The sequence below is a fragment of the Rousettus aegyptiacus genome, unplaced genomic scaffold, assembly GCF_014176215.1.
Source record: "Rousettus aegyptiacus isolate mRouAeg1 unplaced genomic scaffold, mRouAeg1.p scaffold_m13_p_1, whole genome shotgun sequence".
Lineage (NCBI taxonomy): Eukaryota > Metazoa > Chordata > Mammalia > Chiroptera > Pteropodidae > Rousettus > Rousettus aegyptiacus.
In genome coordinates, this window is record NW_023416284.1 from 123277212 (window position 1) to 123303541 (window position 26330).

General features: G+C 35.0%; 1 long non-coding RNA gene across 2 annotated transcripts in view; it reads right to left on the reverse strand.

Moving 5' to 3' along the window:
• The window catches only part of LOC107517043, a 266407-nt gene that overhangs the window by 169017 nt on the left and 71060 nt on the right, over positions 1-26330 (reverse strand). The window contains exons 2-4 of one of the 2 annotated variants that reach the window (XR_004950544.1): positions 20204-20238; positions 19583-19650; positions 2701-3047 (exon numbers count right to left, since the gene is read on the reverse strand). This is a non-coding gene — a long non-coding RNA (uncharacterized LOC107517043). Of the gene's footprint in view, positions 1-2700; positions 3048-19582; positions 19651-20203; positions 20239-26330 lie in introns of those variants that run through there. The other variant, XR_004950543.1, reaches the window with a different exon arrangement.

Genomic DNA, 26330 nt, shown 5'->3' on the forward strand with positions numbered 1-26330 from the left:
ATATCACAGATGCAGAAAAGCCTTTGACAAGATATAGCATCCATTTATGATCAAAACACTTAAAATTGGTATAGAAGGAAAGTACCTTAACATAATAAAGGCCATATACAACAAACTCTCAGCCAACATTATATTTAATGGTGAAAAACTAAAAATCTCTCCTCAAAGATCAGGAACAAGACAAGGCTGTCCACTATCACCACTGTTATTCACTATAACATTGGAGGTCCCAACAAGTGCAATCAGGCAAGAGAGAAAGATATAAAAGCCATCCAAATAGGAAACGAAAAAGTCAAACTGTCACTATTTGTGGATGACATGATTCTCTATATAGAAAAACCAAAAGACTCAGCAAGAATACTACTAAAAATAATAAGCAAATACAGTAAATTCTCTGGATACAAAATCAATGTTCAAAAATCCATAGTATTCTATACTCTAATAACGAAGAGTCAGAAAAGAATTGGAAAAAATAATTCATTTTGCAATTGCAACAAAAAGAATAAAATACCTAGGAATAAACCTAAGGAAACATGTGAAGGACCTATATAATGAAAACTATAAGACTCTGTTAAAAGAAATTGAAGAAGACACAAAGAAACGGAAAGATATTCCATGTTCTTGGATTGGAAGAATCAACATAGTTAAAATGACCTCATTACCTAAAGTATTATATTTAATACTTTAATACAAATTTAATACAAATTTAATGCAATCCCCATCAAAATCCCATCAGATTTGTATGGAAGCACAAAAAAAACCCTGAATTGATTGCTAAAGCCATCCTGAGAAAAAAGAGCAAGGCTGGAGGCATCACTTTGCAATAATAATCAAAACGGCATGGTACTAGCAGAAAAACAAACACACCGAGACCACCTAGGAATACCAGGTGCTATAAGCATTTAAAAAAATACAAAAGAAAAAGGAAAAACAGACACACTGACCAGTGGAACAGAACTGAGAGTCCAGAAGTAAACCCATGTTTATATAGGCAAATAATTTTCAACAACGGAGACAAAAACATACAGTGGAGAAAGGAAAGTCTCTTCAATAAATGGTGCTGGGAAAACTGAAAAGCCACCTGGAAAAGAATGAAACCAGACTGTTGTCTATCACCACACACCAAAATTAACTCAAAATGGCTTCGGGACCTGAATAGAAGACCTGAAACAATAAAATGCATAGTAGAAAAGAGGAACAAAACTCGTGGACCCCGGACTTAAAGAGAATTTTATTAATTTGACCTCAAGGACAAGGGTAAATATATGAAAGTATGGTTAACATTTCTAGCTATTAGGGAAATGTAAATCAAAACCACAGTGAGATACCATCTCACACCCGTCAGAATAGCTATAATCAACAGGACAAGTAATAACAAATGCTGGAGAGGATGAGGAGAAATAAGGAACCCTCATACACTGCTGGTGGGACTACAAATTGGTACAGCCGCTATGGAAAACAGTATGGAGGTTCCTCAAAAAACTAAGAATTGATCTACCATATGATCCAGCAATCCCTCTACTGGGTATTTACCCCAAAGATTTGAAAACTTATATCTAAAAAGATATTTGCATACCAATGTTCATAGCAGCATTACTAACAGTAGCTAGGACATGAAAGTAATCAATAGATGATTGGATAAGGAAGCTGTGGTACATATATACAATGAAATATTACTCAGCCATAAGAAGAGATAAAATACTGCCATTTGTGACAACATGAATGGACCTTGAGATAATCATGCTAAGTGACATAGCCAGACAGAAAAGGTTGAAAACTAGATGATATCACTTATGCGTGAAATATAAATCTAAAACCAACAAACAAACATGACAAACAAACAGAGACTCATGGACATGAACAGTAGACTAGTGGTTACCAGAGGGTGGCGGGGAGGGGAGGGATATGGAGTAAAATAAGTCAAATGTGTGGTGACAGAAAGAAATCTATTTATGGGTGGTGAACACACAATGCAAAATATATATGACTTACGGTTGAATTGTATACTTGAAACTTAATGAAATTTTGTTAACCAATGTCACCATAATAAAAAATAAATTAATTTTTTAAAATTAAAAAAAATAAAGAATCCATCACATTTTTAAATCAAAGAAAATATTTTGACATCTTTATGCCTATAATTCTGTTAAAAGTCAAACATTATGTAAGACTCAGAGGCAACTATGGCTAGTTTCATATCTGCCATCTGCCATTCATTTTCTGATGAAGAACTTTTAGAGTATTGGAAAATCTCAGGGAAGACATTTTCACTGAGTTCTGCTGATGTCTTATTTGAAGTTAACTATTAGTTGGAAGATAACTTAGCCAAATAAGAGACTTGAAGGATTGTTCTCATTGACATTAGCCTTCTTCCAATCCATTCAGGCCATTCCTTCTCTGGGCAGAGTAAAGACCTCGGTCAGCACAGCATTAAAATGTGCTGATTGTGCAGTGGCTTCTCTCGTTTTATGTTCACAAGAGACTGGAAATAAATCTAGGATATGCTGACTAATTCTCCTAGTACATCAGCTTTTAACATGCATGAGATATTCCCACTGTCATTAGCCTGAAGGTCATCAGAGAGAGAGAGGGAAATGCACTTCCACAGAGCGAGCTCATTCTAAGTTCTCACACAATCATGTGTGTGTGTGTGTGTGTGTGTGTGTGTGTGTGTGTGTGTACACATATATATTGGTTTAAGGCACAAGAAACTGTGATGGATAAATAATAATAAAAAGAAAAAAATATGTCAAAATCTGAGCAAATATCAGGGGAATGGCTCAGATACAATCAACAATTTTCCAATGACCTGATATAACTTCAACATGGCTGTTCTTGTGATTTGCTATGACCAAAAGAATGTGACAGAAGTGCACTGGGGAAGTTCTGCGCCAAGGTTTCAAAAAACTTGCACCTTCTGCTCTCCTCTCTTGGAAGCCAGAGACCATCTACCATGCTGCGAAGATGAAAGACTATGTGGAGGGACCTTGCTGTGTCTTCAGCTGAGCCCAGACACCAGCTAGGGGAATGTAGCTCCATGAGCGAGCCTGGAAGAGAACAGCAGAGTTAGCCAGACAATCCTCAGAATTGTAAAAAAGACTAAATCTTCTTCAGCCATTGTTTTGGGGGTGATTTTTATACAGCAGTGGATAATAGATACAAAAGGACTTGGCGATTATTGGTTGGTGGTGCAGGAAGGAAGATTCATAATGAATCCAGGTTTCTGGGTTAAGCAACAGGCAACTGTAGTGTCAGTAAGATAAATTTAAGGCAAGAGTCAAGAGCAGACCATGGATTTCTTGGAGTGGTGGTTTTTGGTAATGGTAATTGATGACAGTTTCAATTTCAGACATGTTGAGTGCAAGGTTCCTAGAAGATATCTCAAGTGCAAGTGTTTTGTGGGCAGTGTTTCTATGACCCAGGAGCTTAAGAATTGAGTCTTGGCATAGATTCAGGAGTTGCCAGAAGGAATAAAGCCACAAGAATAAACAAGATTATCTATAATAGAGAAAGAGGAAGAAATGGCCCAAAATAGAGCCATAAGGAACAGTCACATTTAAGAGGTGAATAGAGAAGGAGCCTGCCAAAGAAACTGAGAAGTGGCCAGAAATAAAGAAGACCAGTATGTGTGGTGCATCACCTTAGTCACCAGAAGAGTGTTTGAAGGAAGGGATGTCCATAGCATTAAATGCTGCCAAGGAGACAAATATAATAAAAAGTGGTTTATGTGGGCCATTGGTGTCCTTGGTGAAGGCTATTTCTGAGGAGCAGTGGGGCAGAAGTTAGACTGTGTAGGGATAAAGAATGGTACTCAGTGCATAGAAGCAACTCTTACAAGATTTTTGGCCATCAAGGAGAAATCTAAGGCTGGAGAAGAACGAGGAATAGAAGAGGGTTGGATTTTTAAATAGGAGATAGGTATGAATGTTAAAATATCAGTTAGAAAGTTAACAGGTGAACCTTGAGGAAATTGTGGTTAAGTGAAACAAGCTAGTCATCAAAAAACACGATGTGACCCCACTTATATGAAGTGCTTAGAAATAGTCAAGATGATAGAGATAGAAAGTAGAATGATGGTTGTCAGGGTCTTGGGGGAAGAGGTCATGGGGAATTATTGTTTATAGGGCATAGTTTCTGTTTTACAAAATGAGGAGTTATAGAGATGAATTGTGGTGATGGTTCTACAACATTCTGAAGGTACTTAATATAGTTGAATTATATATCTATAAGTAGTAAGATAGTAAATTTCGTTATGTGTACCTTGTCACAATTTTAAAAAATTGGAAAAATTGACCACACAACCTGACCAGAAGCTAATTCATGTTCTTTCAAGCCTAAATATGGAGATATATACTCTCAGGAATAAACTAAGAACCTAAGACTATTTGGCTTTTCTTCAACTGAAGAATCCCAAGGATACTGAAAACATATAGATTATAATATAACAGGACAATGGTAAAGATTCACAAAATATGTGCTAGTACTTCTAGGAGAGTTCCCTTTAAACAACCACCCCTCCCCCCCTTTCCTCTGGTAGAAGCTGGCTGTAGTCCTGGGCTATAGGGCTACACAAAAGAAAGGTCTGCCACCCAACCTCCTCGAGATATGAGATATCAATAAAGCAGAGTCAATAAGGATCTCAACTGAGCAGCTGACATACCAAACAGCCACCACTGTAAGTCTGTATCTAATATTCTTTGGCTCCACTTACTCCTAATCTCCACTTTACTTTTAGAACTACTATGTAATTAGAACTAATATGGAAAAGCCCTTTGCTCTTCTGGATACTAACACCAGAACAGTTTCTAAGCCAAGGCAAAAGCATCCAACAACAGAGGCTGGAGAAAGAGAGGGAATAAGGTAGGAGGTGTGACAAACATTCTCCAAGCAGATCTCTACCTGGCTGCTCATTTCCCACAAGGTGTTTGAACCTATTCTTGGCAAATTCTGTCCCAGATTCTGGATTAGAAAAGCAGGGTACTGGCATCAGCCCTTCATGTCCCCTTCCCTCCATTTTGTCATTTTTGGAAGATGCTGCAATCTGAGTCAGTCAACAGATTAAGGAACACTTATTCCCAAGCAGAAAAGCAGTCAGGTAAAACTTCAGAGGATGCCTAAGAACCTGATATCTATGTCCAAGACCAAGAGAAACCTGAAGAGGGCCCCTGAAATTACAACAGCTTAAGTGGCATTGGTGAAGGAGGTGGGCCAGTCCCTTCTTGCGAAGGTGATGGGCCTGACCTCATACATGGTATAGAGAAGACTCAACCCTGATGCCATCTATTCTTTGCAAACTTTCACTTGGAGTTTCTTGCCAGAATTATTTTTGCATAGCACATCTTCTTATAGTTATTAATGATGTCTTAGTTTGAACATATCACAATTATCTTCAGTTAACATTAATGAAGAATACATCAACAATTGATTACTTCTTATGCATGTAGCCAATTTTTTAAAAAATCCACTGTTAATGGATAATGAATACATCTAGAATATTCTACTGGATAAAATCTTTTCCCAAGTGAGTTTCTCTGTTCTAGGGCACAATTTATCATTCTATATATAGGAACTTACTAAAAACAGTGAAAACAACAACAACAACAAAAAAACTTTGGGACTGAAGCTCATCAAGAGCTCAATACATTTTTACATCACTGATGTCTCAAAACTACACAAGGCCATTGAGGCAGCTATGGTCCATTATATGATCTGTGAAATAATATGAAATTCAGTGGTACTGGGGTGACATTCATGAGCCATCCATACGAGTGAGTCTTACCTTTTTAAAACACATTCCTTTAAAGAGGCAGTCTCTCACTAGGAAAATGCATTTAAACTCAAAATACTGAGAATACTTCATAGACTCCATGAAACCATCAATTGAATTTTTAGGGGTCTAAGTCACCAGATTAAGAACCATTGTTCTAGATTTCTACCAGATGCTCATTTGCTCCTACTACTGAAGAGTCTGAAGCACATCCCATCCCATTTTCCTCCTCAGGTTTAGGACCAGACAACTTCTGATTGAATAAACTCAGTTCGGATAGTTTCAGTGTATCCTAGTGCTCTAAATATACTATCTTCTTGCTGATCTAAGCACCTAGACCTCTATAATATAGACTTGAACTGCTTATCATTATTCATCTTCTACCAAAGGAAACTACAGTCTCTGTTTATGCTCATTCGTTGTCTCATTAATTACCAACAACAAATCCAAGTCATTTTTCTCTCCAAACTAACTTAACCTAATAGGCAGCTGACTCCAGTTGTTAGAAAGAAAAGCTGTTTTGCTTTTCAAAAAATCTGAATGAGTTAGCATTACCTAACAGAATGTAAATTATTTACCTTAAAAAAAAAAAAAACAGTGGAGACAATTATGACAAGGTATACCTCAGAGTCTCCAAAAATTCCATACTAACAAGTTACCAAAACTATCTTAATAATAGTATACTCTGCAAGTAGAAGACCCCTTCAGCTTTACAAAAAAAAAAAAAAGTACTTTCATTCCATTACTCTGTGTGACTAGCATGACAATAAACAATAAATATACAGAGACTGGAAGAAGCAGAGAGAAAACAGAAAGAACATAGATGAGAATAAGACATAGCCAGAAAGAATAATAAACTAGAAGAGAAAGACAGGAAAGAGAGACAGAGAGAAAGAGGAGTGTGTGTCACTGAGTAGAAAATGATATGTGTAACACAAATCTTGGTTTGTACCTTCTTCCCCCAATTTTATGGCCAGTGAAAGTCTAACAGGTATCTCAAGATTTTTGCAAATGGTGGGAGTTTGGGAGACTGAGAGGCTTCATTGATCCCAACTTTGAATGTCTCCAGTAAAGTTCTAAAGCCACTCTAATATTTTACCCATTTTAGGTAATTTGATCTTTTTCCTCAAACATTCTAAGTTTCTTTCTCTATTTCTGAGGTTCTATGAGAAGTAAAAGTTAATTCTTGGACAAGTGATCCCCTGCAGGTTGGCCTCTCGAAAAAGTGTTACCCTCCTATAATGTACCTTGGAACTCAGCCATTAGCAGCGCTATGAAAATCAATCCTGGTCAACTTCAAGGCTAAGAGCACAGTCCCCTGCTCACATCGGAATACAATATTCCCCTTGTGCATTCTTGAAAGCTGAGGTAATGAATCATGCTACTAGCTTACTATGCCATACAGGCATAACTGCAAGGCTTAACCCCAACCTCCATGTTACATCAGGGGAACATCTGGGGTTTCCCTAACCATGAATGCTAAACTGGCAGATTAGGGTGGGAGTCAAGACTTCACTACAGTCTTTCATGATTCCAGCCCAGCTCTTGATCAATCAGAAGATAACCAGTAGTTCTTAATCACGCAGCTTAAAAAATCCCCAACCCAAGGGTTAGAATCCTTCCCCTGGAATCTGACTTCCAGCCCTGCCAGATCTTTGTGCGCTACCTTAGAACACAACAATCTTTCCTGTATCCCTGAGTTTTCCACCAATAAACAAACACCACCGAACAAACCTAACACATATGCTGCAGGGTCAGGTGACGTTTGTACAATAGCCAGTGACCTCACAAAATATATCTAATTACGGTAATGTTCCCAGATTTTAATAAGACAGACTACTAAAGCTATGAAGCTATTCAAATTTAATACTACCTACACTTTCTACTCTACTTCCTAGTGCCCAAAATTTAAATAAAAAAAAAATCATTAGGACATGCAATTATTGGGACTAAAACCAACCCAAACATTAATTTGAAGCACAAAACCTCTTTATTCCCACTCCACCTTCTCTATGCAGTGAGTTCATACCTTTTTGAACAACTGCCCTGTGTACCTTGATTCCAAAGCGCTTTTCAGGGCACCATAGAAAGATGGTCAGAGGAATATCATAAGAGGCCAGTCATGCATTTGATCTCCAGGTTGAAGAAAGTAGTTGTGATCTCTTCCAAACATCAGATTGTTACTTTTACTGCAGTCACCCTCTGGTGACAAAAGTAAAAGAGCAAGAGTAAACTGATACAAATCTAGTAACCCTACAGAAAATAAATTGCACAGTGGTGATAGTGGGTAATCAGCATATATAATCTTTCTATAGAGCAATCAAAATGTCATCATTGCTGTTTGAGAATTGACATATACTGAGTAACAAAATGGGTTTCCCACATGGAGATGAATATGAGTTCTGCTTGAAGAAGAAAATATCAATTTCCACAATTGTGACCCATTACTCTAATAGCCTTTTCTCTGGTTAGAGAGGAGCCCCTATGGCTATGATGGTGCATCTTCAAATCAGCAGTCTTTTTGTGTCAGAACAATTTAGAAAAAATAATAAAAGAATGAATTAAACAGCACAGAGGACCTTCTTAGTCTCTAAAAAATATAATGTTATATAAAAGTGGATGCCCTCTACTTGGCTAATATGAAAATGGAATTGAAAATACATTGCCGTGGTTCTTTTTAAAATTTGATAGTTCATTGAAATTGCATTTTTAAACTACTTCTTTTGTTCTAAAAAGGATATTTCCCCCTATTTCTTTCTGAATGTTTTCCCTCAAACAAATTTTTTATCTGAAATATTAAAAAACACGCTGCTCTGTTCTCTTTTTTAATTTTGTATCACTTCTCCCTCCTGGCTTGCTTTTTTTCTCTTCTGATTTGAAAGGAGAGTTGGAAATTCCATGAGAAGTAGAAGCTTTGAAAAATAAAACCTACATAATCTTTTCTCTACCAGTTAAAAATGTAGCCTTTTTTCTAGGTGCTTTTGCTTGTAAAGGCTCACTTATGCTGAACTAGGGGTGTGTGTTGTGTGTGTGTGTGTGTGTGTGTGTGTGTTTATTTTTAACTGAACAAACATTAAAAATCTGTCACCAAGTAGTCACTTCTCAGAGTGAGAGGCCTCAAAAAGGCAACAGCAAATCTACATTCTTCACTGGAGATATTTCTGCTATGATGTTGATTCTCAGCCTATTTTAAGAGAATGTACGTGCCTCAGGGTAATGATTATAAGCTACAGTATCTTTCTTGACTAAGTAGTCAGCTTGAATTTGATGCAATTTGGCACCAAACCTATAATCTACACCAGCTGAAGACTTCTTATGATCTCATATTCTTTTGTAGGAGACACTACTAGGTTATATGTCTAGAGGTTAGAGTACTCAGACAATATGCTGATTATCCATAAGCTATGAGATCCTGGCTCTACCCCTTGTCAGCTGTGCATTCTCAGGCCTGTTTTTTCATCTGTACATGGAAATGATGTTGAGGAAAGCACCTAACTTACCTTAGGAGAGTCCTTGGCACAGAGGAAGCACTTAAAAACATCAGTGATTGCTCTGCAATCACATGCTTACAGAGCAATAAATTAAGCTATTTTGCTACAATTCCTACAACTTCATTTTTATGAATCTCTTGCTGATGTGAATCACTCTGCGGAATCATCTATTATTGTTTGGTAGAAAAATCACCTACAGAATAAGAACAAATTCCATGGATACTCTAGAAGGCTCTTCTCTCCCTTTATCTAACAGTAGCTCTGTTCAGAGAAGTGAGAGACTTACTCTCTGAAGTGATGGATCTGTGAGCTCTTGATCCAAAAGGGTCAGTTTTAGAAATCTCCCAGAGTCAGAACTCGAGCCTGAGCATATTAAAGTGAATAATTCCTTCAGGTTACCTAAGCGATGAGGGGTATTTTCAGCAGTTACATTCCCTAGACTAAGCCTCATACTCCTATCCAGTATATTAACCCCCACATAGCTAAATTATCTCATCCACAACCTCAATCTCTGATTCAGCTAAAAAATACACACCTATAAAGATAAGTCTCCCAGCAAACCAGGTACATGATAAGAGGCAGTGTGTCTGCTTATTGTCTCACGAATCTTTTAGAATTCTACCCTATGAGATTTTGGGCAAACTGCTTATACTACTTCAGTCTCAGCTTATACATATGAAAAGTGGGGATAAGAAGAGCTACCCTTCAGTATTTACTATGTGAATTCAAAATAAAATATTTGATGCTCCAAATACAGTTCTTAAAAAGAATAAATTTAAATACGTGGTTGTTACTTTTATTATTGCTGTTATTATATTCATGAAAAACAGTATGTACGATTCCCTTATCCATGAGGAATCTTGGATGGATATGATAGTAAAGTTGAGGAGTAAGAGAAGAAAAATAGAGAGAAAGTGATCACAGTAAGATATGGGACAGAAATTAGATCTGACAGCATAGACCTAAAAAACCTGCCTTTATGTATCTTTATGTAAGAGTCCATAGAACTTTTGAAAATATGATAAAACCTTAAAACCTTATATCCAGAAAAACAAATCCACACATAAACACAGAAAATTTTATGGCTCCAAAGACTCCAAGGTATGAATTATGAAAATCTAAACTAATGTTTTCCAAACTGTGCATCACAAACCACTGTGGGTAAAAGCTATTTAATCAGTTTGACCAGCTTATTTTATATAATGGCATCATCTTACAAAAATTATGCCTCATGTACGTGTGTGTACGTGTGTGTGTGTGTGTTTGTGTGTGTATGTGTGTGTGTGTGTGTGTGTGTGTGAATTCATAGGGAAACTAGATCACAGGGTTAAATGCCTTTCTTCCATAGGTTATGGTCAAAAATATTTGTGATACACTGTTTAGCTATGTGACCAATAAACTACTTACTTCCAATACAGACTTTTCTAATAAGGACTCACCCATTAATTTGAACTCTTCCATGATAACTTGCTTAAGAAATATCCAAACCTCCCTCTCTTCCCTCAGACATAGGACATGAGCTCAAAGATAACCATGTCTATTATTAAATAGTAAACATGCTACAATAAGAAATATAGTATTGTCTTAGTGAATAATATATAACTACAATTTGAGGACATCAGGGTGCCAGAAGTCCTATTTTTAAAATCCAAAGGAAGCTGCAAGTAATGTGCTAAGCTAATGCAATTGCTGTGTTAGAATAAGAAGATTTAAAAATTTAACATGCACACTTCTGCTTTTTGTGAAGAGCAAACAAGTATGCATATATGCTGTCTAAATCATCATCTGAAACGTCTATAAATGTTTTGAGGAAAGCATGAGGAAGAACAAATACTGAGCTCTTTTCAAACATATTAGTAAAATATGAAGTCACTCTAACAAGGGGAGCCTCTCACGAAAATGAAGAACAACCAGACAGAGAGAACACTCTGCTCTTCAAGTAAATAACAAGAATTAAAACGGAAGGCTGCATGCTGGGAAGCATGTTATATAAATACACAACACAGAAGGAACTACTGTGTTAAGAATGGGCCACCAAGAATCACAGCTGCTTTCATATTTACATAATAACAATCTACCCATGACAAAAGTCCTCCATCTTTCTCTCATTCCCCAGATCTTTATGAGAATATTACCTATGCTCCATCAGTCATGTAAAACTCAGCACACTGTCATCCTCACTATGAAGCCGTGCCCTTAAGATATATACTATGCAATCTTACAGCAAAAAGGCTGTGGAATAGGGAATGTGGATAAGAAAAATGTTTAATCTCAGTGTGTGTCCTAATACTGTTACTAAAATTATGAGAAAATCTATTCCTTCAGAATTTCCTAACATTTCCATATTTGTGCATTAGGGACACTCTGTAGAGAAATCAGAGGATGGAATGAGAAATGGTCTGACCTCACTTAAATTCCACTATCAAACCCACGATGTACAATGGAAAAGTTAGAAAAGGGAATTAGAGGGTACTTTATAGTATGGGAGTTTGAAGTGAAGGATCCCAAGGTGGCAGATACTTCTGAAGAGACCTATGGTGGTAAAGATTTTTTTCCAGTAAGCAGGCAACAAGTTTGCTCATGCTTCTGATCATCTTCATCCTTGTTTCTCCACTATAGCAATAATAAAAAAAATCTACAAGGCTTTATAAAAATTTCAACAATGTAAATGATGGTCCTCTTTAACATGACTAGTCTTTTTTATTACTCCACTTAAGTCGACAGTTTAGGATTGATACAAACCTGAAAAACTAATATCAAAGAAGGCAGAGAGAATATTATTAGCAAAAAGCTGGAATAAAGTATGGTCATAATCACTCTAAAAGTGGAAGCTCTTCTAAAACTGAGAAAAATCAAGAAATTGAATACTGGCAAGAGTTACCATGCCAGTTAATACATGCATTCGGAATTAACAGCACGTCACACTACCAACTTACAAAGGACAAAGGACTAATAGCTAGTTTCTGCCAAGAAGAACTCAAAGAACATTTTTTGAAAAGAAATTACAAACTCAAATTTGGCAAAACGAAAACACCTTCAAATACAAATTGGATCACATAATCAAAATTTTAAAACAAAACATAAATGTTCTTCACAATATCAAAATATTAAAACACTAAAATAACAACAAAGTAAAAACAATCAACATTTCTCACAAAAGAATAACATGACTAAAAAATATGGTGTCACCCCACCATGAGGCTAATAGCATAAAATAACTAGTAACAGAAATATGTTGCCAGGGGAAGGGCAAGAGCATGGAAAGAGGTCCTCTCTGAGGCACAATGTAAAGGAAAACCTAAAGCTGAATATGGAGCAGACATTTAGAATAATCCCCTGGAAAGATAGCTCCTGGGAAACACACGGCAATACCAAAGGAAGCTGAAACCCATGAAGCCCTGAGAATAACAACAGAAACGAGAAATCCCAAACCTAGCTAAACCCCTGACTAGATTGACTCAACATCCCACACTAAAGTTCTAGCAAAAAGACTACCCATATACAGGCATAAAAACTATTCACTTCATCTCTACTATTTTATACAAGATATCTGTCTTTCAGTAGTAAGCTAAAGCAAACAAACAAAAAAACCCCAGCACACTGTCAAGAGACAAAGTAATCAACATAACCAGACTAAGATGACACAGATGTTGAAACTATCAGATGAGATTATAACATAATTATAATATGTGAAAGGTTTTCATGAAAAAGGTGGACACATAACTCTACGCATTTTCCAAAATTCATAAAACTACACACTTAAAAAGTGCATTTTACACTATGTAAATTAAACAACACATACATTTTTAGTATGGATTCAAAACATTTTAATTGTGTAGAGGAAAATGTTTTAAAATCATAATTGAAAAGGGTTGTGCATGCACCCAGTTTTATAATAAAAAAAATATTATATATGTGACTATACATAATGCAAAGAATAAAAACTAGATAAAGTACAACAAAATATTGATGGTGGTTTCCTATGTAAGGCTAAATTATAAATGTATATTTTTAAATATTTTATATGACTATCAGAGTAAGTATACACTATTGTAATAGGAAGAATATTTAAAACACATCATGGATTCAGACTATCATAGTCTGGAAAATAAGAAAACAAGGTTTTCCTATAGGTTTTACAAAGTTTAATTGGCATGGTTAAAACAGAAAAATATTAGTTTTAATAAATGTATCTAAAGAAAATCAATCTTAATTTGTATACCTTTCACATAATAGTACCCTCTTGGTACTTAATTTTTAAATTAAAGAGAATCCACCTGGTATTTAATTTTTAAAAATTTTCCAAGACTATATTTATATCATGTTGAGAGAATTAACAAATGAGCCTTTCTATTCACCATGGACCCACTGAATCACAACTCAATAGTGCTTTATATCCTCATTTTCATCAGTGAAACATTGTTACATTTGTATGGCGCTACTCATATTTTAAAATCCATTTTTTACATATTTTAATCTATTTCTCTTCATATATTTTCAGATGGTCTCAAGATACTTTATCCTAAGAACCTACCAACCACCAAAACCCCAGTTCAGTCCTACTGATACAGTGAAGAAATATGCAGAATTATTTAATTTTTAGAACATACTCTGACGTTCAGGTTCTAAGGGATCTAAAACTAATAAGTAGTTTTAAAAGGCAAGCAGAATAAAAGGGAGTACATGCTGGAAGACATGAAGATGCATTGCTTTGATTTTTTATTTAATAAACAACTAAGGCCTTGAATCAATAAGCCATTTTAAATACCCCACTTTCACTTTCTTCTATCAACAGGAAAATTTTTCCTTAATAACTAGATAAAATAAAAATAAATGTACTATTTTTTCCTAATATATCAGGGCATTTGGAACACATTTTAAAGCCATAATACTAACTTTATTAGTATGCAGAAATGTCCCCCACATAATGGAACCCCAACGCTTGCTACATACCTATGAGGTCACTGTGGTTCTCATATAAATCCATGAAGAACAAGTAAATATTTTTTAAAATTGGCTAAGCATTTAGAAGAGCATATTAAAAGATGATCACAGAGCATAATATATTCAAATAAACCCAAATGAATGCTTTTATAAGAATGCATTACTGATAATGACAGTGAAGACAAGACTATCTCTTATGTCACTGAGAAATGTTTTTTTACAATAAATGGTAGGAACAAGAAGTAGGATATCTGTTATTTACTTAATAAGTTGAGATATAGATGACCAAGGATTGGTCTGGCAATTCAACAATATCGTCAAAACCCAGATCTTTTCCATTCTTCCTATCAAACATTATCAGCATGTTAGCATGTTAATCTTGTCTTCATTGTCTAATGGTCTCACAATTTCAGGCATTATGACCACATGCAAAGGCAAGAGTAAATCAGTAGCCAGGCTACTCTCTCCTTTTTAACAGGAAAGAAAACTTTCTCAGACACCACAGCAGGGTTCCCTTTGTGTGGCACTGGAGAGAACTGGGTCACATGAACCCTCCTAACTGAAAGGGAGTCTGAGAGATTGACTGTGTGGCAAAAAAACAGAACTGTAATGATTGGCTTAGACAATAGCTCATTGCTTCACAACAAATTTAGGGTTATATAAGAAGGGAAAATCCTGTTGCATAGTGACTGCCACACAGCTGTAATTATACAACCAGTCTTACATTGAAGTAACAGAAAGCTGAATGTGATATTTCTACAAAATTCCCTGCCTGTTAAAAATATAGTTTTCCAAATTTTTGTCCATTCCTATAATCAATGCTTTTAAGGTTATATTGTCAAATATAGTCTTGACTATGTATAGCATTTCCTGCATTCTGCCTGATTATATAATTGCAGTTTTTCTGATATTGATAATTCCCTCAGAAGCATTCAAGGAACAAGTAACTAAAATTCCCTTTCAGGTCTTAGCGAAGTAAGAGGCTACTTTTACTAACACTCTCTTCCATAACCTTATAGGAAAGGACAACTTTGAGATGGAGATTAGACTATAACCACTGAGGCATGCAGACTATATCTAATTGGTGCTATCAGAAGCTCAGCTGGTCCTAAGACTTTTCAGAACTAAAGATGAATTGTTTGTGCTGCCTCCAGAGCTAGGAAAGTTCTTAGATATCCCAGCAGCATTCAATGGGGATAGAAGTTAATCTATGCTACAGCCCCAAAGGCTCAATCAGGCAGCAATTCTTGTGTAGCCTCCTTGAATTCTATGGACTTCTCCTGGACTTTGAACAGCCCAAGAAAGCACCAGGACATCTTTAGGTTCTCATCTTCCCATCCTTCCTTGAATAGTCACAGGTACAAAGGAACCAAAGAAAGGAGAATAGGGCAGGAGAAAAACAAAGGCAAGAGGTGACTCAAGGTGGAAGAGATTGTCAACACTGTGAAATACTATAAGCATGATGGAAGAGGATAAAGCCAAATTAAAAATTATTTAACAATGCAACCTTTCAGAGAGAAATTTTTGTATAGTGGTAGAGGTTGATGCCAGGACCTAAGGAGGGAATAGAAAATAAAGAAAAGAGAGAGCTTATGTAGACCACTTTTTTCCAACTCTTGGTGAAGACAAGAAAAACTAGAGTGGTAGTTCAAGTGGATATGTTTCAAGAAAAGAAATATGAAATGGAGATTTTCACATGTTATAGATCACAGACAGCTCAGCCAAACATTTAATTCTCTTCTAAATATTTTAAATATATAAATTACCACCAAATGCTCATTCTTAATAACAATCATCTGGTAAAATGATTCACAGATAGTTGAACATTACTGAAACAGTCTTTTGTTAAATACTAACAGGAAATAACATGAAATATCCTTTTTTACGTTCTTAAAGGAAAAATAAATGTGTGTATGAGGCAGACATACAGTAATTCCCTAGAGAAAATTAATGATTAAAAAGTCAGATGACTATATCAGGACTGATGCTGACCTAAGAGATGGACAAGAAAATTCCATTAGTGTGGTTTTTCTGTCTTCTAAACTGTAGTGCTCTATCCTTTGAGAATGCTAAGAGAATTTTTACAGCATAATGGCTTCCCATTTATTGCAATTATTCCCTACCATTATAGAGTTTTTTCAAATAAAGGCCTTTCTGCTGTCCATCATGGCATAGTTCAAATAATTCCGTGTTTCTTACTTCAAATAATTCAGTGTTTCTTACGCAGGCTTAGAGCCAAACTCTCTGAGGCCACTGCAAGGTACCATGTGGTACTCTACCTGCTGTAAACACATCCTCACTTCAGTCAGTGGATTCAGAGAGATGGGGCTGCACAGGTTACTTGCCAGGTATTTAAGTTATAAGTAATGTGTCTAAGTCAAATTTCCCCTTTGTTTTCCAGCTTTCTGAACCAACACTTTTCCCTTGGTCTCCAAAAGTGTGGAAAAACTATGTACGATGATGCAAATATGACACAAGCTTTCTTATAATACACTCTTCCCAAGTCACCAATTTTACTTAAAAAATAAAAAAATAATATTGTGATGACTGGCATAGCAAATGCTCAATAAGCAATTACTAAAATAAAACTGCACTGTCAAAGACCAAATCTGCAAAGACTGCTTCTTCTATGAACATGTTTCTCTGTATACCCAAAAGCCTATTGTTGTCTCTATATCATTTTTATTCTAAGCTTTATCCAGTATCAAACCTCTGATACAGATTTACAAATTAGATATCCAAGAATAACTAGTAACAACTACCAAAACTGCCATGCAAAATCTTAAGCTTTTGGCAAGACATTTCATAACTATCTGCTTGGCTTGGCAGATGGTATTATGTATTTATTGGAGGCTAACAGAGTAGTTGGGTGAACAAGCTCAAGATTCACACTGCCTGAGTTTTTATCACAGCTCCACCACCAAGTATGTGACGCTGAGCGAATCATTTAATACTTATTAGCCTCGGTGTCCTCATCTGTAAACTGGGATAATACCTACCTTAGAAGAAGGTTGTAAAATTAGATAAGGTCTCATGGGAGTACCTAGCATGTAGTAAAGTTCAAAAAGTGATACTTATTAGTAGTAGAAAAATACTTATCTCCCATTATTTTAGTAATTTCTCTTACCTATCCAGAACTTAGTCTAGGTTTTCAGTCCCAATTTGGCCCTGAAGGAAATGTTCAAAGTCCAATTCTGCCTTCCTCAACGACAACAAAAAAAAACACTAATTAAAAAAAAAATAGCAAACATTGTGCTTTATTTGTTTGGGGACACAAGACTTTAAATAAACAAACGAACAAAAAATAAAACATTCACTCCATATACCTTAGATTGCAATGCATGAATTTGGTCATTTCTGGGTTATAATAAGAGCAGCAGCTTAAAAACTAGGTGAAAGAAAACACTAGATCAAGTAAATATTTCCTCCTTTCTAAATGCCACTCATGTGATTCAATATTTAAGTCTCATAATAATTCTGATTTGCACAGTAGTTTGGCATAGTAATACAAGTACTCTCCTACAAGATTTCATTTTTAAAATATCTACAACAATCCCTGTGAAATAGAGAAATAAACTATCACTTACCCTTTTCTAGATAAAGAACTTGAGGCCACTAGAGGTCAAGTTTTCATCCCAGGTCACACTATTTGTTAGTGGTTGGACAGAAGTTTAAACCAAGGTTTATGTCCTTTAAACTATTCCAAGCTCCCTCTAAAATACATTTATTAACCAATAAGAATGACAGATATACCAATCCTTTTGTAAACATTGAGACAATTAAATAATAGTGGCCAAATCAAACAATGCTCCTAGGAAATTTACCAAGGGAGTCCTGAGTCAATTCCATAGTTCTTTTATGTTTTATTGAAAACTCAGAAAAGAGAATTATTAAGCAGGTTCTTTAGGTATTAAGAAAGTATTTCTAGAAACACAAAGAAATATGAAAGACTATAGTTTTTAAATCTACCATATGCACTCAGTAATCATTCTCACAACCTCACTCAGAACCTGTAGGTATAGCAAACCTTTTTTCTATATTAAAAATCCCATCATCCAAAATACCTATTTACTATGCCTGAAGGATCACCATGTTCTAATTAGTAATATTAAGGATCTAAGGTCATTTTAGAGGCAGCAATAACTAAGAAATAAGAATTTATTTGGCTTGTACTGTATTGAAATTGGTTTATCGAAGGAAACTTCTATTGTATATTGAATCAATCTGTTTAAAAATTCATATCTTAATTTATTTTGGTTACTGGCTAAGAATGTCAGGATAGAATGTGTCATCCTTATCCACTCTGAAGATGCAAAGTGATATCAAAGTGTGAAGTTTGGAGATAGATAAGTTAGGCTTATATCCTAGATCTGCTATTTACTAGCTGAGAGCTTTAAAAAGGTCATACTATATTAGAGTCTCTGTTACATTGTCCAGAAAAGGGCAATTATAATGACATTTCACCAGGTAGTTGTGAAGATTAAAATAGATAATTTATGCAAAGGGCATGTTGTGTCTAGTGTTATGTCTTCTGACTATTCAGCACTTTTTGAATACCCCACCAAGGTCTGAGCAGTTTCCAGCCTTACAGCTCCTTCTGAAAGTGGAAGCCCAAACCCTTAACCCTCCTTATACCTAGGGTGCAGAAACTGTCTCAGGCTTCATCTCTATTCACATGCCCCCTGCCCAGTGGGCATGCCCAGTGTTGGTAGTATCAGCTGAGGCCTGTATCCTCCAATAGTGCCTACAGGATCTCCCTGGAGCAATCCAGCAATGTGATTTCAGGTAATATCACTTTATAAACCAGTATTATTTAATAAACCCTTTTTGGAAGATTAGCTGCATTGGATTTTGTTATTTGTAACCAAGAAACCTTGACTGAAGCAGCACCTATTCTAAAATAAGGCAAAAAACATACCCAGCAAAGGATAGTTACCTAGCATCCCTCTGTGCAGAGTTAATTATATTAAAGAGTACAACCTAATAACAGTTAACTTTTGATGAGTACTTGTGATGAGCCAGAAAAATGAGAAAACTAAAACAAAGTGATTACATCAATTTCCAAAGTTCAAAAGGCTAGTAAATAGTAGTACCCAGTTGGATTCTCATCATCGTCATCAATAAATAAATAACATATTTTATAGATAAGAAAACTGATGCCAGAGAGGTGAATAACTTCTCAGGGTCACAGAGCTCATAAGTAAACCAGCCAGAGTGCCATAAGATACTACAATGTTTTCCTTTGTTTTCAACCATATAGCAATAGGTCTTATCTTTTAAATATTGTCTACAAATTATAAATACAATTTAGATGGTTTCTAGAAAAATTCTCTATTTGACCTTTCTCAATAGGAATAATAAAAAATCCCATATTACTTACTGTGAATTAAATTCGATCTTTTAATCTTCAAGTTGTCCTTCAAAATGAGTTCATGTTAGTGGCATATTCTATGGGTAAAGAATGAAGTCATTATTTTCTGATCTATCATGATACCCTATTATCTTCCACTTTGGAATTGCAAACTCTAAATTATATAGTCAATACATCTTACAGAGTTCATTATAGTTATAGATTCCAGACATCAATTCCTGATTTTGATACTTTTTCTGATTAGCTATTTAGATAGCACCAAACAAGTGAAACAGCATTATCTATGAAAGGCCCTTTACTCCTGAGAGCTATAATTCCTTTTGTTATTATAACCGAGTCTATTAAAGTTGTTAAACGAGGCTTCAGCACTAAGTATACTGCAGTAATTGCTGTTGTTCCAATGGCAAAATAGAGTCTGTCACAATATATAGTAGGTAGGCACTCAATAGGTGCCAACCAAATTTTAGAAAATGAATACTTATGCTACTCATTTTGCTTTCTGCTGGACATTATGATGAACAAAACCTACACAAATTATTTTGTTTTAAGAAATTCTATTTTTAACAAGGAAGATAAAATTTTAGCTTTGAGAGTTCCAAGTTAGATGGTTGGAAAAAGTCAAAATATTACCTTGTCGATTTCTTCCTTTTGTGCTTGTCTCATTCCTGGAAATATAATAAACAGAAAACAAAAGAATCAAGTGACACAGAAGCAAAAAGCTGTTGCAAGTGTTCCTATTAACATTAAAAACAGGAAACCATAAAACGTGAAAGATATTGTGTCTCATTTCAACCATAATGAAATTTGAATGATGTAAGGGACAATTGGACTACACACAAACACTTGATGCTCACTTGAAATATCAGATTTCTCTTGACATCTCCAACATATGAGTGACACAGCTGTGCATACAAGATGCCAAATTCACAGTTTCAAAAGTAAAAAACTAGACAAATTCAATGTTTGAGAAAAAGAGGCTAAACTAATTTTTCACTAAATCCATTTGATTGCTTGTTTTGGCTTCATTGTTTTTCACCTTTTTTTTAAGTCTAGCAACAAAAGAAAGCATCAAAAAGGTAGCAAATTTTGAATCATGTTGGGACAATAAATGTACATAACTGAAGATTGGCAAATCAGGACAGGGGGTATTTCAGGGACTGAACAGCAAGCCTAAATTGAGAGAAAATAGAGCTTCGAAGTCTCCTAAAGACAACACAATGTGAGGCCTGCTGTTCCCTGACCTGTAACAGCAGAGACTGTTTGATCTTTGAAATCTCGGAGAGTGTGTACATGACTAGATGACACTATCAGAGATGCCTGATGTTGAAGAAAGGGAGACAGGGTGCACGTGCAACAAGACTGCAAACACAGCAAGGGCTCTTTGAGAAAAAAAATGTGGGTGCTATGTGAAAATGCCAACAAAAAAAGGAGACTTTATTTCTTTGGCTCTCTGTGATCCTCAGCTAATTGTGCTAAATGCCAAAGATCTAACATCTTCCCTGCAGACTCATTAGATAGACGTCTGAGGAAATACTGGTAAGATGCTTGTAAGGCTAAATTTCCAAAGCAGCTTCAAAGGGAATTATAACATGTGAGAACATCAGGGGAAATCAGTGCTATATGGGCAAAAATCATGTTTACTGTACCAAGATACCTGTTCTTTTGTATGCTTGTTGCAAGAGAAGATTCATCAAAGCTCAACTGAAACTTACATAGTTAAATGAGAGGACATGTTACATGAAAGAGTGAACAACTAGGATTTAGGTAGAATGTCACAATTTTCCCTGGCCACTGACAAGTTTTTCTTAATAAAAGGAATTTAAAGTCCTGTTTTTTCTCCTGCTTATCCTATTCCCTCCTATTAACCAAAATTCCCAGTCACCAAGATAAGTTATTATTTTGATTAATTTGGCATTAAAAAAGAATATACTTAAACTTCTCAAGGGAATTTTCTCCACAGAAAAACATATTTAACCAAGAACAATCTCCAGATGGTAAATGATTCTTTCTTTACTCTCCTAATGGCAGGAATTTCCAACTAGAGTGATGTTTTGTCAGCATTCCTCAAAATGAACCTTAGAGGTGACCACATATGACTAGGCCTAATACTAGCTATAATCAGTACACTGGATTTTTATCCTGAATTCCCTCTGGTGTTAATTGATATTTGCAAAATGATATAATTTCATCACTGTAGTAAAGTACCAATATTTATAAAAGATTATAAGCCTCACTGAAAAGTAAATAAGATGAAATGATATCTTTTTGTCATTATGTAAAATTTAGGGGAGGTTCTAACCTATTATTATTATAATTTATATCATAACAACTTGACTCTATAAATATGTTTACTGAATAATTTAGACATCTAAAAATGCTCAATTCCAAACAATACATGAAATATTACAAGATAACCGAATACCGAAAGAGAACTGAACCTAGAATATCTGTTTCAAATGTTTATTTTTAAGTAATAGAAATATTTTAAAAATCTCAAAGGGTGAGAAATTTTACATTGTATCTTAATCCAAGAGCTGGGATAACAACCAAGGACCTACTAAGTTATAGTTCTAGCCATCATTTCCTACACCAAGCATAATAGTTAACTTCATGTGCCAATTTTACTGGGCCAAGGGGTGCAGAGACATTTAAACAAATATTATTCTGAGTGTGCCTGTGAGGGTATTTGTGGGAGAGATTAACATTTGAATCAGTAGTCTGAGTAAAGCAGATTCTCCTCCCTAATATGGGTGGACATCATTAAATTAGTTGAAGGCTAGAATAGAATAAAAAGGCTGACTCCCCTTCAAATTAGAGGGAATTCCACCTGCCTGACTGACCTGAGATATTGGTCTTCTCTGACCTTTGGACTCAGACGGAAACATCAACTCTTCTTGAGTTTCAAGTCTAATAGCTCTTAGACTGGAACTTACACCATTGGCTCTCCTGGTTATCAGGCCTTCAGATTTGTACTGGAACTACACATTGGCTTTCTAGGTCTCAACTTTGCCAACTGCAAACATGGGGACTTCTCAGCCTCCACAATCACATGAGCCAATTTCTACATTTATCCATGTATAAATATATATGTAAGCCTAACACTAGCTTTGATAAGTACATTGGATATAGATAAAGATATTTAGAGATACATATCGTATTAGTTCTGTTTCTCTAAAATGGAATGGACTCCACTCCCATATGACTAAATTAAACCATTTTTTAAACACTGAAAACAAAATATGTGTACAAGACTAAAAATATCTCAAAATTTTCTCAATTGGTCAACAGAATAAAAAAAAAAAAGAACATGAGAAATTGAGAAACAAGTTAACAAGATCTGAAATCGGCCAATGTTTTCTTAGATTTAAAGAAAAAAGTTTCATCAGGTATTTTATCAATGAATACAGCATTATGGCAGTCATAAGAAACTGGATGGAAAGAGGACCCAAAAAAGGAGAAAGTCACACATGCACAGACAAAAATCTAGAAGGGAGGACAAAAATTCCCCTTGGTCTATTGACCACCATTCAGAAAAGGAAGCAAAGGGAAAGGGGGTCAAAGTTTGACCAAAAGCTATTCAATGACTTCTCAATAAGAAGAGTTATCTTTCAACATTGGGTGTTTACAAAAAAGTGAAATATTTTCTTTTCTTTAAATTCATACCGAGTTCTCTCAAATTACTACACACCTCAAATCTCTAATAGATTTTTTTAATTCAACATATTTCGGGAATTTATACTCACCTGAACTGTTGTTAACCAAAAGAATTTGTTATAAATGATTGTATAAATATTTATAAGGAATAATAAATCACGTAAATATCCCTCACTATTGGAAAAAAAGATATGTTATTCAATAAAAAGTGTTTCTACATTTGAGGGGGAAATATGGTGAACATCTGCATCTCACAGCAAATACAAAATAAATTATAGACAAGCTGAAAACAGAAATATAGAGGTAACATAAAAAGACAAGAAGAAAATATAGAATATTTTTTCATAGTCTTCTGGTGGACAAGGTCTACTAGGTAAGACTCAAACTGAGAAATCATAAAGAAAAAGACTACTAGGTTAAATTACATAACATGCTAAATTTCTGTGAGGCAAAACTTATCCTATCTACTGTAAGAACAAGCCACAGTCTTCAGTTCACGTTCCCAACCTAGTTAATTAACTTTGACTCTTTGTAGATATTATCATTGGTAGTTCTAGAAAATTTCTCACTCAGTACTAGATTCAAACAATAAGATCTATTCCCACTGCACATCCCCAGCCAGTAACCTCTTGCCTTGCTGCTTTTGCTTCAGGAGTGGATCCGGATTCTGTGGGGCTCATGGTGTATATAAATTTGAGAGACTGTCTCCAAAAAAATTTTTATATTATAAATAAAAAATTAGATATGCAAGTAAATGCTTATTGAAAATGAGAAAATAAATCACAACTTAGAAAATTTAAAAGTTGATTACAACACATCTTTTAATCTAGAAAATAATATTTTTGTCAATTAAATGTTTGATACTATATATTTTCTACATCTTTGTTTCCTATTCTTTGATCAGTTTTTTTATTACAATTGTATATACTATTTTCTGGAGAGGATAAATCAGTCATCTAAAAACAGTGATAAAAATTTGTTTGGTTAACATATTTTACAAAGTTTATTTCCTAGCCTCATAATAATAAAAACCTGCCCTTGCTAGTGGAGCTCCCTGAAACTTAAGCTTTATTAAATTAACAGTAAATCCATCTCTGGTTTTACTGTTAATTTACTTTAACAGTAAATCTCATCCTTCTTGTGACAGTGCAAGTAAACAAGGAGCTGGAAGAATGAGAGGCAAATAAATGGCAGATGCAGTGATTTCAAAAAGTTCATAATCACGTCAGCATACATTCTGGCCAGGTCTAGGCAAGTGATAGGTGGGGAAGGGGATGGTTGTTGACTGAAGTAGAGAAGGGAATACGATTACAATGAAACACATTAGAATGTATCACTCAGTTAAAATAGGAGTCATGTGAGCATTGAATACACAACATGATATTGCAGGTAAACATGTATGGAACATTTACATAACGAGAAGATCTACTGAAAAAAAAGAAAAAGAAAGGAGGAGCCTGGCACTGACTAAATATGCTCACGACTTTAACAATCCTGAAGTGTGAGCATTATTATGCCCATTTTACAAAAGAAATTGAATGTCAAACAAGTTATATAACTTTCTCAAGGTCACAAACTAGTAATTACTAACCCTGATCCATACATGTGTGCTCTACTGCCAACCCTCACACATCTTTAATGTACTTTTGATAGAAAATACCAAAACATAGGGACTTTTAGTACAAGGTCACAGCCATTCAGATGGGCCTATGAAAGTGACTAAATCAATAGTGAAAATAAAGCAAATAAAAATAGATAATAGATAGATAGATAGATAGATAGATCGATAGATAGATAAAATAAAGCAAAGCAAGTGATTTAGACTTTAGTCAGTCTTACGTAAAGTTGTGGAGGACGAACGAGAGAGGACTTTCCAGAAATCATGATTCAATAACAAGGTTGTTCTTCAGCTTTCAATCAAACTTTCCACCTAAATCTTCTTGGAGTAGGTATTTGAGCTTACTCCTGTATAATGAGATTCGAATGGAGACTGAATGAGCTTGAGTCAGGAGGGCCTTGAATAAAATGTGTCCACTCACTTGACCAGGGTTTTGCAAGCAATTTCTCATAAAATATAGGTTCCAAGGTGGGAAAATTCAAAGTGTGATTGGCTTCTGAAAATTAAGTCAATATAAATTAGAAGGGGGCTACATAAATGAAAACTGGACAGAGTACAGATGTAAACAGTCATATACATTAAATTAGAAGAAATAAATGAAGGAGCTGTAAGGTTGAGTATGGGGGTTAGCATGTCAGACAATATCTGGAAATCACAAAATCACCATTTTCTTTGAAATCAGAAAATAGAGGCAGGAATACATAATGACTCATTTACATAACTTGGGCCTATTTTCTCTTTTGTCGAAATAATAGTTTCAGTGACATATATTTCCAGAAGTGAGATGTATATGTATGTATATGTGTTTTTTCCAGAAATTTATCCTTTGTATATTACTAATACATGGTGGTGTTGTAAAAGAGCTAAAAGCAATTTTTCAAAGGTGAATGATGAAGGAAAAATTAATGTTTAAAATAGAATTCTTAAAAATCAGTGACAATAGAGGTAAATGATAAGTGAAATTATACATCTCACTAATATAGGCACATAAAAGCAGATAGTTTTTGAAAGAGTGAATTCCTCTACTTATTTTAAAGAGAAAAAATAAATGTTTTATTATACATAGATGCTATGGAGTAGAGCTCAATTTAGGGTGATCGTATAACTACATTTCATTTGCCGTCTCAAACATCTGGAAACATTTGGAACTGTAACGAAGCTCTTTTAAAAGGGTATTATAGGTTTGATACCCATATAGTCATTAGGAATGAAAGCTAACACCTGAGATTTCATGGGTACAACTAGTTCTTTACATACTTTCTTAAAATTACATTAAGAGAAATGAGAATCTAACTAGAAAATTACTTCATTTGGAAAAACAGTTAACAACTCCAGTTCAGCTTTTTTTTTCTCTAGCAAATTAAAAGGTAGAGAAAAATATATATATTTTGAGATTCTTTTTCTTTTCTTTATTTTTTAATAGACTTGATTTTTAGGGCAGTTTTAGGTTCATAGCAAAATTAGGGGGAGGTACAGAGATTTCCC